This window comes from Bos grunniens, chromosome 3, assembly GCF_055505025.1.
Source record: "Bos grunniens cultivar Pamir isolate PY7600 chromosome 3, Bosgru_T2T1.0, whole genome shotgun sequence".
Lineage (NCBI taxonomy): Eukaryota > Metazoa > Chordata > Mammalia > Artiodactyla > Bovidae > Bos > Bos grunniens.
In genome coordinates, this window is record NC_141167.1 from 94,253,040 (window position 1) to 94,268,509 (window position 15,470).

At 47.1% G+C, this 15,470-nt stretch overlaps 1 long non-coding RNA gene across 7 annotated transcripts; it reads left to right on the forward strand.

The window, feature by feature from the left end:
• Nucleotides 1-7,166: 7,166 nt before the first annotated feature.
• LOC147376143 (uncharacterized) lies at nucleotides 7,167-13,411 on the forward strand. 7 transcript variants are annotated; one of them, XR_015160777.1, is made up of 5 exons: nucleotides 7,167-7,294; nucleotides 7,879-8,117; nucleotides 8,927-9,025; nucleotides 9,165-9,273; nucleotides 12,101-13,411. It is a non-coding gene; the product is annotated as an uncharacterized LOC147376143 (long non-coding RNA). The 7 variants fall into 7 exon arrangements; XR_015160778.1 differs by having other exon boundaries at nucleotides 7,168-7,545; nucleotides 9,168-9,273; XR_015160779.1 differs by having other exon boundaries at nucleotides 7,168-7,545; nucleotides 7,892-8,117.
• Nucleotides 13,412-15,470: the final 2,059 nt, after the last annotated feature.

A 15,470-nucleotide genomic window follows, 5' to 3' on the forward strand; every position in this document is an offset into this window, starting at 1 on the left:
TTGGATCTCCTTGCAGTCCAAGGGACTCTCAAGAGTCTTCTCCAACACCATGGTTCAAAAGCATCAATTCTTTGGCTTTCTTTATGGTCCAACTCTCACATCCACACATGACTACTGGAAAAACCATAGCTTTGACTAGATGGACCTTTGTTGGCAAAGTAATGTCTCTGTTTTTTAATATGCTGTCTAGGTTGGTCATAGTTTTTCTTCCAAGGAGCAAGCATCCTTTAATTTCATGGCTGCAGTCACCATCTGCAATGATTTTGGAACCCAAGAAAATAAAGTCTCTTACTGTTTCTACTGTTGCCCCATCTATCTGCCATGAAGCAATGGGACTGGATGCCATGCTCTTAGTTTTCTGAATGTTGAGTTTTAAGCCAGCTTTTTCACTTTCCTCTTTCACTTTCATCAAGAGGCTCTTTAGTTCTTCTTCACTTTCTGCCATTAGAGTGGTGTCATCTGCATATCTGAGGTTATTGACATTTCTCCTGGCAATCTCGATTCCAGCTTGTGCTTCATCCAGCCTGACATTTCACATGATGTACTCTGCATAGAAGTTAAATAATCAGGGTGACAATATATAGCCTTGATGTATTCCTTTCCCAATTTGAAACCAGTCCATTGTTCCATGTCCTGTTCTAACTGTTGCTTCTTGACCTGCATACAGATTTCTCAGGAGGCAGGTAAAGTGGTCTGGTATTCCCATCCTTTTAAGAATTTTTCACTGTTTGTGGTAATCTAACCGCCAAAGGCTTTGGCTTAGTCAATAAAGCAGAAGTTGATGTTTTTCTGGAACTCTCTTGCTTTTTCAGTGATCCAACAAATGTTGGCAATTCGATCTCTGGTTCCTCTGCCTTTTCTAAGTCCAGCTTGAACATTTGGAAGTTCTTGCTTCATGTACTGTTGAAGCCTGACTTGGAGAATTTTGAGCATTACTTTATCAGTGTGTGAGATGAGTGCAATTGTGCAGTAGTTTGAACATTCTTTGGCATTGCCTTTCTTTGGGATGGAATGAAAACTGACCTTTTCCAGGCCTGTGTTACTGATGAGCTTATCTGCAGGGCAGCAATGGAGATGTGGACATAGAGAACACACTTGTGGATACAGTCGGGGAAGGAGAGGGCGGGACAAATAGGGAGAGCAGTATTGAATCATGAATTATCACATGAAAAATTAGATAGCCAATGAGAATTTACTGTACGACACAGGGAGCTGAAATCTGGTACTCTGTGATAACCTAGAGGGGTGGGATGAGGTGGGAGGTGGGAGGGAAGTTCAACGGGGTGGGGGGACATATGTGTACTTATGGCTGATTCATGTTGATATATGGCAGAAACCAACACAATATTGTAAAGCAGTTATCCTCCAATTAAAAAATAAATTAATTTTAAAAATAAGATGTGGTACATATGTACAATGGAATATTACTCAGGCATAAAGAGGAATGAAATTGGGTCATTTGTAGAGATATGGATAGAACAAGAAACTGTCAGAAAAAAAACAAATATTGTATATTAAGGCCTATATGTGGAATCTAGAAAAATGGTAGAGATGATCTTATTTGCAAGGCAGAAATAGACACATGGACATACATGTGATGTACACATGAACAAACATACGGACACTAAGGCAGGGAAAGAGGAGAGTGGGATGAACTGGGAGATGGCCATTGACATGTATGTACTATTGTTACTATATATAAAATAGATAACTAATGAGAACCTACTGTAGAGCACAGGGAACTCTACTCAGTGCTCTGTGGTGACTTAAATGGGAAGGAAATCCAGAAAAAATAGGATATATGTGTGTGTGTATGTGTGTGTGTATATATATATATGTGTATATATATATGTATATATCTGATTCATTTTGCTGTACAGTAGAAACTAACATGACATTGTAAAGCAACTATACTCCAATAAAAATTAATTTAAAAAACCTCTCAAGTCCAGAGCCACACGCTTCCCTCTTTCTCCTAAAAGCAAAATGCCAACTATGCTTAATAGTGGAGGGAAGTGTTAAGTCTTCGTGGTACCAGACTCACACTTGATCCCGGATAGCCTTCCTTTGCCTCAGTGGCCCTATCAAATCAGCAAACTCTGAAATTTCTTTGGCCTCATGGAATCCTTCCATGGGTCTCTGCTTCTTCGTACAAGGAGAAAACCTCTCTCCCCTCCACGTAGTCCAATCCAGAGCTTGGACAGAGAGGGGAGGTCCTCATCCATGAGTTGTGCCCTCCTGGGTTTCTTACCCCAGTGGAGTCCACACCGCAGTGAGGGCTTGCGCTGGACAGAAGGGGAGTCACCGCCTACACTCCTTTGTGGAGCATCCCTCTGGCTGCCCTGCTCAGGGGACCCTCTCAGACACAAACTCAGCCTACAAAAGAGGGGAGGAGGAAATGCCAATTTGTGTCAGGCCAGTACCCCTCACCTCACTTCTCCTGTTGACAGTGGGCTGAGAGGGCTCCCCTCCTTCTGCGGAGCCCTTCCAAGGCTTCTAAGTTGCTCTGAGGCCCCCGGCCACTTGGCAGTTGACCTGTCACGGAAGTTCTGAGGATGCAGTGTTGATGCTGAGTGTGGTGGTGGTGGTGCTGCTGCTGGTGTGTGTGTGTACATGTGTGCTCACACGCCTGTGCGTGAAGGAGTCCTCAGGATGCCTGTGGTCAACATTCTGCTGTTCCCACTCAGGAGCAGCCCGAGCTGGCAGCCAGCAGCCTGGATCCTCCAGCACAGGGCCCATGCAGGTTGGGCTCCAACCATGCAGTTTCTAAGTGCTCTGGACTCCTTTGAGAAGGAGGCATTATCTTTGCTATGATTATATAATAATGAGGAAATGTTCCTGTCTTCTGTGGCTTTCTGGTTGAGCACACTGTTGTCTGTGAGGAAATATGCTGTTATTTATTCTCCCACCAGAATATCAAAGTTGACAGCACAGAGACAGAGATGTGTGGTCAGGGTCAGACCATTGATTTCTTTCTGCCCCACCCTCCTCTCCTTATCAGCCACTCTGTCGCCCGCCCCGGGGCCCCAGCCCCCTCACTTAGGCAGCCACCACTTCAAAGTGCTCCCCGTGCACACCACTAGGCAATTTGTTCAAATGTACCCACTGAACTCTTACAGTAGCCCCAGAAGGTAAGTATTACTGTCCTCATTTCACAGTTGAAAAAACCTGAGGCCTAGAGAGGTTAAGAAGGTTAAGTAACATGCCTAGGGTCACACAGCTAGTCAGCGGCAGAGCACAGATTCAAATCCAGGCTGTGTGACTCCAGAATTTGTGCTTTTAGCCTCGAGCTATTCAGCCTCCAGGTCTGGTGCTTTTTCTGCACCAGTGGATTCTGGTTCAGTCCCTGGGTCGGGAAGATCCCCTGGAGAAGGAAATGGCAACCCACTCCAATATTCTTGCCTGGAGAATCCCATGGACAGAGGAGTCTGGCGGGCTACACTCCATGGGGTCCCAAAAAGCTGGATACAACTGAGCATACACATTACATCACCCTCAGCCTCCAGGTTTGGTGCTTTTTCTGTGGATCAGGGGGCACATCATAGGTGGCATCCAGGCCAGGAGCCTCTGTGGCCACAAGGAACACAATTGACCAGCACTGACCACCATCCACATAAGAAGAGGAACCCCGTGGAAGCTTCAGGCCATTCAAAGCGGACAAAGCTCCCCCGTCTCCCTCAGGCATTCCACAAGCTTCTCAGGTAACCCCAGTTTGTGTGCCTTACACTCTTGGGGGAAGCCCAGCACCTCCGAGCCATTCCTGGGATTCTCAGAGCTTCCCAGAACCAAGCTGCGTTAGAGCAGCTGAGCTCTGGACGACTCAGTGCTGGACACCTGGGTTCTGGGACCAGCTGTCTGGAATGCCCAGTGGTCACATCTTGAGTCTGTCACTGTGCGCCTTTGGGTCTGGGCCTGGTGGGTAAATGGACAAAAATGTCTCTCGCAGTGGTGTGGTTCACTGGCTGTCCCTTTGTGTCTTTATTTTGCCCACTTGTGTGTGTGTGTGTGTGTGTCGCTTATGTCAAATGTGGGTATGTACTCTATGCTTGTGCTTAGTCGTTCATTTGTATCCGACTCTCGCGACCCTATGGAGTGTACCAGGCTCCTCTGTCCATGGGGTTCTCCAGGCAAGGATACTGGAGTGGGTTGCCATTTCCTCCTCCAGGGGATCTTCCCAACCCAGGGATCGAGCCCATGTGTCTGGTGTCTGCTGCACTGGCAGGTGGATTCTTTACCTCTGAGCCACCCGACATACCCGGGAAGTATGTAACCTAAGCATAAAGAAAGAAAGAAATCTGCTCTGTCATTCCCAACTCTTTGTGACCCCATGGACTGTAGCTCACCAGGCTCTTTTGTCCATGGGATTCTCCATGCAAGAATACTGGAGTGGGTTGCCGTTTTCTTTTCCAGGGGACCTACCTTCCCAACCCAGGGATGGAACCCGCGTCTCCTTCATCTCCTGCATTGGCAGGCAGGTTCTTTACCACTACCACCATCTTGGGAGCCCATAAAGTGTGTCAAAGTCTGTGTGTGTGGAAGAGGGACGCTGGAGGTGTATAACTGTGTGTCCATGTGTGTGGGCATGGACTGACTCTCAACACACTCTGAGAGGCTTACAGCCACTTTGGCATTCCTCCTTTGCTGCCCCAAGACCCCCCTGCAATGTTCCAAGGTGATCTGGGCCCTGCCTTGCAGAGGGAGGTGGCCTGGCTTGATTCTGTTCCTGTAGGAGCAGCCACTCCAGCTTTCCCCTACTCACACTGGTATCTCCTCTCCTGCTCTGGCCTACTCTTGTAGACTGCTCCCCACTCACCTCCCACCCCCGCAGCCTCATCAGAAGGGAGCTGGCAAAACATGTGGTACAGAGGCAGCTTTTGAGCCAAAGAAAGGACAGTGCCAAGAGTGCCCAGAGGCATGGCGGGACCATGTCCATGAACCTCTGCATCCCACACTCCATCCCCTTCTGACCTGAATCTCTCCCTCAGCCCTCCCCTCTCTAGTCATTGTGTCTCTGACTGGTTCCAGTGGGGAGCAGCCTCATCCTTCAAGGTGCCTCCAGGCTCCTCTCTAGGTTTCTAGGGAATGTATTCAGTGCTTCCACATTGCCCTCAAAGCTGGGGGAACTGGGGACTGTGGGGGGCTGTTACAATCTATGACTATGTAGACTCTGATGGAGAGGGAGAGACGAAGCTGCTGATGGGCTGTTAGGAGAGAAGTACCAGTTCAAGAGGCAGATGTGGGAGACAGTTCTGCAGCCTGGCAGGGACAGGCAGCTCTTGGCACCGGCTGCCAGAGCATTGATGCAGAGTCACTCTGTCTGCAGCAGCGCTCCTGCATTATTGCCTAGGCTCCCTCCTCCTCAGCACCTGTGCTCAGGGCTGCAGGATGTGAATGACCACCCTCACTGTGCTCTTTGGCTAGTGGGACTTAGGCAGGGTACCTGCAGGTATGGACACTTTTAGGATGAGGAAAGTGATCGGAAAGCTCTGTGATGTCAGACAAAATGCTTAAGCTCTCTATTTCGGTTTCAGTTCAGTCGCTCAGTCGTGTCCGACTGTGACCCCATGAACCACAGCACGCCAGGCCTCCCTGTCCATCACAACTCCCGGAGTTCACTCAGACTCACGTCCATCCAGTCAGTGATGTCATCCAACCATCTCATCCTCTGTTGTCCCCTTTTCCTCCTGCCCTCAATCTTTCCCAGCATCAGGGTCTTTTCAATGAGTCAGCTCTTCGCATCAGGTGGCCCAAGTATTGGAGTTTCAGCTTCAACATCAATCCTTCCAATGAACACTCAGGACTGATCTCCTTTAGGATGGACTAGTTGGATCTCCCTGCAGGGCTGTTTTCTAACCTGTAACTAGAGGATGGAATAGGGTGATGGTGAGAATTAAGTGAGTTACTGTATAGAAGGTATCTGGCATATAGAAAGCACTCAACAATTGTTTGCTACTAGAAGACAATCCCAGAGGTCAATCTGCCTTGATTGACCCTGCCTTGGGGAGTAGGGTGGGTAGGGAGACCTGTCTTCTGTGGTGTCAAGGCTTGGAAGAAGAGAGGGGCAATGTCCTTCACCCCCGGAAAGGATTCCCACAGTCCTGGCATTACTGGGTACATTCAGGAGGCCTGTTGGACCCAGGCTAGGGCTACTGCCCTGTCAAGGCAGGTGAAGGCTTCACAAAAACACACTCTCCCAGGACAAGACCTCTTCCTACTCTTCTCTCATCTTTGAAGTCTTTTCTTAAAGGTCAGTAAAGCAGAGAGACCTCTCTAGAATTCATCTCTGGTGATAAGTGCAGCAGACATGGGATCTAAAAATAAACCTTCATAAGATTTCAAGTACACACTTTCCATGACAATTCAGATCACAATTCTTTTTTCTTTCCTGGAGCAATGTGACCTGTGGTGAAACCCATCCCCACCCAGGAGGAAATGTCAGAGGCTTTCAGAGTGTGGCACTGCATCCTGAATTTGGATAAGGCTCCGCTCTGGGGCCCAGCCTCGCCAGAAGGCCCTCCAGACGCCCCTTTCCATCCCCACCCCAGGGTATACCTGGCTCTCCTGCCTGCACCCCCCACTCCTAGCTAGGCTCCCTGAACAACCTGCCCCCCACTCCTAACTAGGCTCCCTGAACAATCTGAGCCCTGCGGCAGCATTTCGCAACCAGAAGCCAGCAGGGGGAGGAGCAGGTAGACACCTTGTTACATGTCACTGTTTCCTCGGCATGTGGCTCTCAGACGTGGTGTCTGGGAACCACAGAGACTGACTGGTTTAACGGGTCTGGGGCTAGCTTAGTGCGCACACAGGACAGTGAGGAGGCGCTGTGGACTGCCCAGGAGAAGGATCGAAATTTGGGTGTCCAGCAGCTCAGTGGGCCCACTGGGACAAGCCAGCCAGGGCATACTCGGAGATGGCTATCTCCTCCTCAAAGCAAAGCAAGGAAAGATCAGCGCGGTGCTGGGATCCGTCTCAGGGCATCAGCTTTCTGGGGCGTTTCAGACCGGGGTGTGTGGAGAGGGAGGCTGCTCGAGGCAGGGAGGGGAGAAGCAAGAAGGTGGGGAGGAAAGAGCGTTTAAGAGTAGAGGAGAGAAGAGTAAATGGAAAGAGAAAGGAAGGGAAGGGAAGGCGGAGCCAGGGGAGGGGCGAGGAGACGGTGACGAAGTCGCGCTTCGAACTTCCCACGGTGCACCCGGTGGGATCCTTCATTCCCGCAGGGGCACCTGGAGAGGAGGTGTAGGAGCCGCGGGCGGGGCTAAGAGGGGAGAAGGAAGGAGCAGGGGAGAAAAACAAAGGGGTGAGAGCTCGGCGCCAAGGCCGGGAGGTTTTACCGACGCCCTAGGGGGTGGGGTGGAGGAGGTGGGGCTCCTTCACCGGCTCCCACGTGCGCCCCTAGCGCCTCGCGGCCCTGAGGCGCGTCCCGCAGCCGCCCGGCCCGCCCCCTGGGTTGCCTTCCACCTACTGTTTGCTCCTGGCTTTCAATTCAGTGGTGGAATGTTTCCACCATTTCCTTCCTGAGGCTGAAGTTGAGGCCCACTGTCTCCGCTGGTATGAAATATTATTGTTATACTCTTGCTTTTGTCTCTGGTTTGTGATTTGAGGATGGAAAAGGTGCATTCTCTCATAATTAATTTAGGTAGCTGTTAGTGAGGTCACAGCTGGCCCCAGGCAAAAAGCGGAGCCTGAGAATTGAGGTGATGGAAAGGAAAGAGTTACCATGGCCCAATGGAGCCCCAGTGTGAGCCTTATTTAACCCACTGGAGCCCGCAGGCGCTGCCTATGCCTCTCTCCAGCACCCACTGCGCAGAAATACTAACTACTAAACATTTGCTATATCGCCTCATTTAACCCCACAGTCACCCCGTACGTTCGCTTTTACAGTCCTTTTTTATAGGTCAATAAACTTAAGGGATATCAACCCTGAATATTCACTGGAAGGACTGCTGCTGAAGCTGAAGCTCCAGTATTTTGGTTATCTGATGTGAACAGAGGACTCACTGGAAAAGCCCCTAATGCTGGGAAAGATTGAGGGCAGAAGGAGAAGATGGCATCAGAGGATGAGATGGCTGGACAGCATTACCGATGCAATGAACATGAACTTGGGCAAACTCTGGGAAATGGTGAGGGACAGGGAGGCCTGGGGTACTGCAGTCCATGGGGTTGCAAAGAGTCAGATACGATTGGGTGACTGAGAAACAACCAGTTACAATTTGAAGAGGTTAAGTAATTTACTTGCTTCCAGCAACAGGAAAAGCTCAGATCTGAACTCTGATCTCTCCTGTACACCAGGCAGCCCCTCCTGATACCTATCTTTGGAATCCCAAGATTCCCAATTTCCTCCATCCCCCTCTCTCCTTATCTCATCCACACTGAGGTTCCAGGCCTGAAGTGTCCCCTTCTCCTCCCTCCAAAGAATCTAAATCTCAGATTGGGGCTTCCCTGGTGGCTCAGTAGTAAAGTATCTGCCTGCCCAGTGATCACACATTCAATCTCTGGGTGAGGAAGATCCCCTGGAGGAGGGCATGGCAACCCATTCTAGTATTCTTGCCTGGAGAATCCCCATGGACAGAGGAGCCTGGCAGACTACAGTCCATGGGATCAAAAAGAGTCAGAAATGGCTTAGCAACTAAACAACAGCAAAGCCTCAGGTTAAAGGACCAGGTCTTAAGGAAACTGATATAAGTGACAGCCAGGAAGGCAGAGCAGTACTTTGGGCACAGCAAGCCCCACCGGTGACCCCCTCCCCCACCCCACCAGCTCTCAAGGCTTATAGAGCAGCCAGGCCCAGTCCATCCCGAGGCCCTGCTTTAGGAGGTGGGTCTGGAAAAGAGGAGTGGCTGAACCTTAGCTGAGAAGCTCCTGTGTGCCTGACACGTCCTGGCGTGTTCTGCCACACACTTCACAAATGTTACCCCTTTATCCCTCACAGCTACCCACGAGGGAGGGGCTTGCTACTCTCCACATCTCACACAGAAGGAAACCAGGGTCTTCTCGGAGGTGGAAGAACTTGCCCTAGGAAATGCTGCTAGTGAGTGCCCGATGGAATTCAAACTCATTTGTTCAATCATCTGTTCTTTCATTAAGTGTATTTTTATTCTTTATTGTTTTTGCTGTGTGCAGGGATTATGGAAATAATCCTTCTTTCCCTCACTGCTTTTGCTCCGAAGCAGGTGAATGTGCTCAGTTGCCTCAGTCCTGTCCAACGCTTTGTGACCCCATGGACTGCATCCCACCGGGCTCCTCTGTCCATGGAATTCTCCAGGCAAGAATACTGGAGTAGGTTGCCATGCCCTTGTCCGGGGATCTTGACCCAGGGATCCAACTCAGGTCTCCTGCATTGCAGGTAGATTCTTTACCCACTGAGCCACCTGAGAGCCCAGGTGAATCATTTCAGTTCAGTTCAGTCGCTCAGTTGTGTCCGACTCTTTGCGACCCCATGGAGTGCAGCATGCTGGGCTTCCCTGTCCATCACCAACTCCCAGAGCTTGTTCAAACTCATACCCATCGAATCAGTGATGCCATCCAACCATCTCATCCTCTGTTGTCCCCTTCTCCTCCTGCTTTCAATCTTTCCCAGTGTCAGAGTCTTTTCCAATGAGTCAGTTCTTCGCATCAGGTAGCCAAAGTATTGGAGCTTCAGCTTCAGCATCAGTCCTTCCAATGAATATTCAGGACTGATTTCCTTTAGGATGGACTAGTTGGATCTCCTTGCAGTCCAAGGGACTCTCAAGAGTCTTCTCCAACACCACAGTTCAAAAGCATCAATTCTTTGGTGCTCAGCTTTCTTTATAGTCCAACTCTCACATCCATACATGACTATTGGAAAAACCATAGCTTTGACTCAGATGGACTTTTGTTGGCAAAGTAATGTCTCTGCTTTTCAATATGCTGTCTAGTTTGGTCATAGCTTTCCTTCCAAGGAGCAACCGTCTTTTAATTTCATGGCTGCAATCACCATCTGCAGTGATTTTGGAGCCCAAGAAAAGAAAGTCTGTCACTGTTTCCATTGTTTCCCCATTTATTTCCCATGAAGTGATGGGATCAGATGCCATCCTCTTAGTCTTCTGAATGTTGAGTTTTAAGCCAACTTTTTCACTCTCCTCTTTCACTTTCATCAAGAGGCTCTTTAGTTCTTCACTTTCTGCCATTAGGGTGATATCATCTGCATATATTAGGTTATTGATATTTCTCCCGGCAATCTTGATTCCAGCTTGTACTTCATCCATCCCAGCATTTCACATGATGTACTCTGCATAGAAGTTAAATAAGCAGGGTGACAGTATACAGCCTTGACGTACTCCTTTCCTAATTTGGAACCAGTCTGTTGTTCCATGTCTAGTTCTAACTGTTGCTTCTTGACCTGCATACAGATTTCTCAGGAGACAGATCAGTTGGTCTGGTATTCCCATCTCTTGAAGAGTTTTCAAGTTTGTTGCGATCCACACAGTCAAAGGCTTTGGTGTAGTCAATAAAGCAGAAATAGATGTTTTTCTGGAACTCTCTTGCTTTTTCAATGATCCAATGGATGTTGGATTTTGATCTTTGGTTCCTCTGCCTTTTCTAAAGCCAGCTTGAACATCTGGAAGTTCTTGGTTCACGTACTGTTGAAACCTGGCTTGGAGAATTTTGAGCATTACTTTACTAGCATGTGAGATGAGTGCAATTGTGCAGTAGTTTGAACAATCTTTGGCATTGCCTTTCTTTGGGATTGGAATGAAAACTGACCTTTTCCAGTGCTGTGGCCACTGCTGAGTTTTCCAAATTTGCTGGCATGTTGAATGCAGCACTTTCACAGCATCATCTTTCAGGATTTGAAATAACTCAACTGGAATTCCATCACCTCCACTAGCTTTGTTCATAGTGATACTTCCTAAGGCCCACTTGACTTCACTATCCAGGATGTCTGGCTCTAGGTGAGTGATCACACCATCACGGTTATCTGGATCATGAAGATCTTTTTTGTATAATTCTTCCATGTATTCTTGCCACCTCTTGTTAATATCTTCAGCTTCTGTTAGGTCCATACCATTTCTGCCCTTTATAGTGCCCATCTTTGCATTAAATATTCCCTTGGTATCTCTAATTTTCTTGAAGGTGTCTCTAGTCTTTCCCATTCTATTATTTTCCTCTATTTCTTTGCACTGATCACTGAGGAAGGCTTTCTTATCTCTCCTTGCTATTCTTTGGAACTCTGCATTCAAATAGGCATATCTTTCCTTTTCTCCTTTGCCTTTCACTTCTCTTTTCTCAGCTATTTATAAGGCCTCCTCAGACAATCATTTTGCCTTTTTGCATTTCTTTTTCTTGGAGATGGTCTTGATCACTGCCCTCCTGTACAGTGTCACAAACCTCCATCCATAGTTCTTCAGGCACTCTGTCTATCAGATCTAATCCCTTGAATCTATTTGTCACTTTCACTTATTATCATAAAGGATATGATTTAGGTCCTACCTGAATGGTCTAGTGGTTTTCTCTACTTTCTTCAATTTAAGTCTGAATTTTGCAATAAGGAGTTCATGATCTGAGCCACAGTCAGACTGGGAGCCCAGGTGACTGGACGTGAACAAATCCGTACAGTTGGGTGTTGTAGAATAGCTGCCACATACAGTCACATGCGTGGACCACAAACACTACACCGTGGCCAGTTCTCCTTAGTGGGAGGCCGTGGGAAAGTGGAAGGGAGTCAGGAAAAAAAGAAAACCTTCTTGAAAGAGACCTATGCAGCCAGCACTTTTCTTCCCTCCTCCCCCCGTGTTGCCTCCAGAAACACTGATATGGGAGAGGGGAGCACCATGGCCTCAGAGTGGGCCTCTTTGAATGACTCTTGACTCCCTTGCTTAGGGCCACCTGACCTCACCGCTGCATTCTGAGGATTATTAGATCATTATAAAGTGCCTTGCATTTCTTGGTATATTTAGACCTAAATATACAGGAATCACCTTTTTTTCTGCTTCTCCAGTTCAACAGGACATGATTTTAAAATATGCTTGACTTAAAGAATAAGGATTTTTTAAAAAAATGTGGGGAGCCTGAGGTAAAAATGGAAAAGAGATGAAACCCAAAGTATTTTCAAGGTGTCTTTCTCTGTGTTTCTATTTTGCAGGTTTTAAAAGCAGAAGTAAAGTGTAAAGAAGAGGGAAATGGCTCTGATGCAGCATTTACATAAGAAACACATTCAGAAAAAAAGAGGCTGTGATTCTGAAAACGTCCTTATTATACCGCACTAAAAATCTCCCCTGGGATCGGTGGAGGTTTAAATTAGCTGGGAAGAGGAGGAAATAAAATCTGTCTTTTCAAATTGCAAATCTCTCCCAAACTGAACATTTCGCCCGAGGAAACGGCCACACTGTGTTCAGGAGCAGACAAAGCCCTCTTTGAGCGAGGGCCCCACCTTCTCCAGCCTTCATTACAATTCCCTGCCTCCTCCTACATCCGCTGGACAAGTCCTGACACCGCGCTCCTGGGCTATGTCTTAGTCATTGAGAGAGATCTCAAGGAGGCCCTTGTTTTTAGTGGGTGTGCAGTTTGCTCTAAAAATGTGTCCACCGCCCATGTAGTTGACTTGAGAAATCAAAGTCAGTGGAAAGAGCGCAAAATGTCATCCACTTCTACAGGTTTCTTTTATGAATGGGTGTATTCATTTATGTTTTCTCCAACCGCTATCAAATATTTGCGTGTTAAACTGCAAAGAATTTCACAGAATGCCATCAACACAGTGTTCTGGTTGTCTGTGGCTACATAATGCACTTCCCTGAATGTGGTGACTGAAACAGCAACCATTTTATTATGTATTGTGATTTTATATCTCAGGAAGGAGGGCAGGGCTCAGCTGCGTGATTCTCCTGCTCAAGGTGGTGTCAACTGGATCACTGGCTGGCCTTTAGCTAGTGGTGGGGCTGATCTGAAGGGCCCCAAACAGTTTTACTCACATGTCTGGCACCTTGGCAGGGATGGCTGGAAGACTGGACTTCATAGACCCTCTCTCTTCCTGTAGACTCAAAGCCTCTCTGCATTGTCTCTCCAGTAAGTTGACCAGACTTCACGTAACAATTCTGTTCCTGAGTCCCAACTCATACTGCTCCCCACACAACAGGCAAGTAAATCAAGAGATAAATGGTTGGGGCAAGGAATAGCAGCATTATTCAGAAAGCCAGCAGACTGAGAAGGTGGTGGACTAGTATCCCCGAAAACCATCTTACTTGAGTTTGAGTTCAGGTTTCTCCTACGTTAAAAGGGGACAGAGTGTGGTTGGTTGCTGTGAACTTCTTGGTGCCAGAATCCTTTCTTCTGTTCACCTAGGTCTGGTCACAATATTCCTATAAACCTCCAACAAGACAGATGTTATTCTTGTTCTGCAATTTTTATCTCTTTGTGAGTGGAAAATGTATGTCTGACATTATACCTTGAAACATCAGAGCTTTGAGAATGGAATGTCTTATATATTGCAGGCTCCAGGCAGCATTCTTATAGCAAGAGCAATATAATACAAAGGTTAAAGTTAAAGAAACAGGTTTCAATATGGAGTCAGATTTGTTCTTCCCTATTATGGTTCAGATCCCTAACACCTAGTGTTCCAGGATGCATAAAGCCGAAACTGCCATACCCTATTAGAGGCTTGTCTTTGGAGTCCCAAAGTTCCAAGTTTCTTCCTCACACTCTCTCCCCCTACTTCATCCTGACCCTGCTCAGGACAGCCACTTACTGTGCCCAGAACTGGCACAATCATGTCCATTGAAGTCTATTATTGACCAAAGCCAGTTACAGTACAGCCCAGAATAATGGGGAGGGGAAGTAGACTCGCCCCTCTATGAGAGGAATATCAAAGAATTTGTGTCCATTTCGAATCCAGTAGCCAACTATACCGAGTATCAGTAGGGCTTGTGTGTAGTCTATAGGGATAAGAATAGACTATGCAGAATCATAGAATCTTGGATTTGGAAATGACCTTAAAGATTATCTTGTTCAACATCCTAATTTTAAAGATAAGGTAAGCGAGACTAAGAGAGAGTTGGCAAACTGAGTCATGTTGCTGAAACTGTTGTAGCCACACGTTCCGGGAAACAAACTCACTCAGAAGGACAATGCAGATAGTGGAGTGCAGTTTATTACACCAGCGGGCCCAAGGCAGAGTCTCCTCTTAGCCAAGGACTCCGACCAGTTTTTGTGAAAACTTTATATACCCTAAGTGTACTTGCTCAAACCTACGTCCCCAAATTCCTTGAAACTAGTTTGGACAAGGTAAAAGAGAGATACGATCAAAGTTAACCCATGATTCATGTGTCATAAGACTAGATAAACAGTGAATATTTATCAATAGGACTGTGGTCATATCCCAATAAACATAATGGAATTTACGACTTTGTTCTGTTATAGAGGTAATTAGCATATTCTTTTAGGCAACGGAGAGTCCAAGTACACGTCCTGAGGCTCTTTTAGTGGGGGTATGGTTTTCCATTGGTATGCCATTTCTATAGACACCGGACACAAAGTTCAGAGTCCATTGGGAGGGTGACCTTGCGTGTAGCCTAATGTTCGCAGCCTGGCCTAAGATGGAGTCCAGCTCTTTCTGTTTCCTCCTTCAAAACCACAGAACTCAGATGGGATTCAAACCCAGCCAAAACTCTGATTGGGACTTACTGAAGCTCAAGTTCTTTATGTCTTATCACAGAAAGAATTCAGTGAGACAAAATGATAGGTAAGAAGTGGATTTATTTAGAGGGATACACATCCCATAGACAGAATACAGTCCATCTCAAAAGGTGAGAGAGGCCCTTGGAGAAACACAGTCCACAGACAGAATGTGGGCCATCTCAGAATGGGAGAGGCCCCAAAATATGGGACGCTTAGTTTTCTTGTGCTGGGTAATTTCATAGGCTAATGAGTGGGAGGATTATTCCAACTATTTTGGAAAAGGGATGGAGATTTCCAGGAATTGCACCACTGCTCACTTTTTGGCCTTTTATGGTCAGCCTGGAAACTGTCATGGCATTAGGGGGTATGTCTGCTGCTGCTAAGTCACTTCAGTCATGTCCGACTCTGTGTGACCCCATAGACAGCAGCCCACCAGGCTCCGCCGTCCCTGGGATTCTCCAGGCAAGAACACAGGAGTGGGTTGCCATTTCCTTCTCCAATAGTGGATATGTCATTAGCATGGTAATCGTTACAATGAACATATAATGAGGCCCAAGGTCCCCTGAAAGTCAAATATTCTGCCATTTTGGACCTAGTTGGTTCTAACTAGTTTATGTCGTATCCTCAATGACTATGTCATTCTACAAACCCCAACCCCAGCAGTTCTGACTCCAGATTCAAGAAGATATTTATTGAATGCCTACTAGGTTTGCAGTGTGGCACTTACACTGAAGTAAGAGATAACATAGTTGAATCATATGCGGTTCTTGGTATCTCAAAGAGTTTACAATTCAGTGGAGAGGAAGAGTCAATGCATGAAGGTAATACAGGAAAATAAGAAT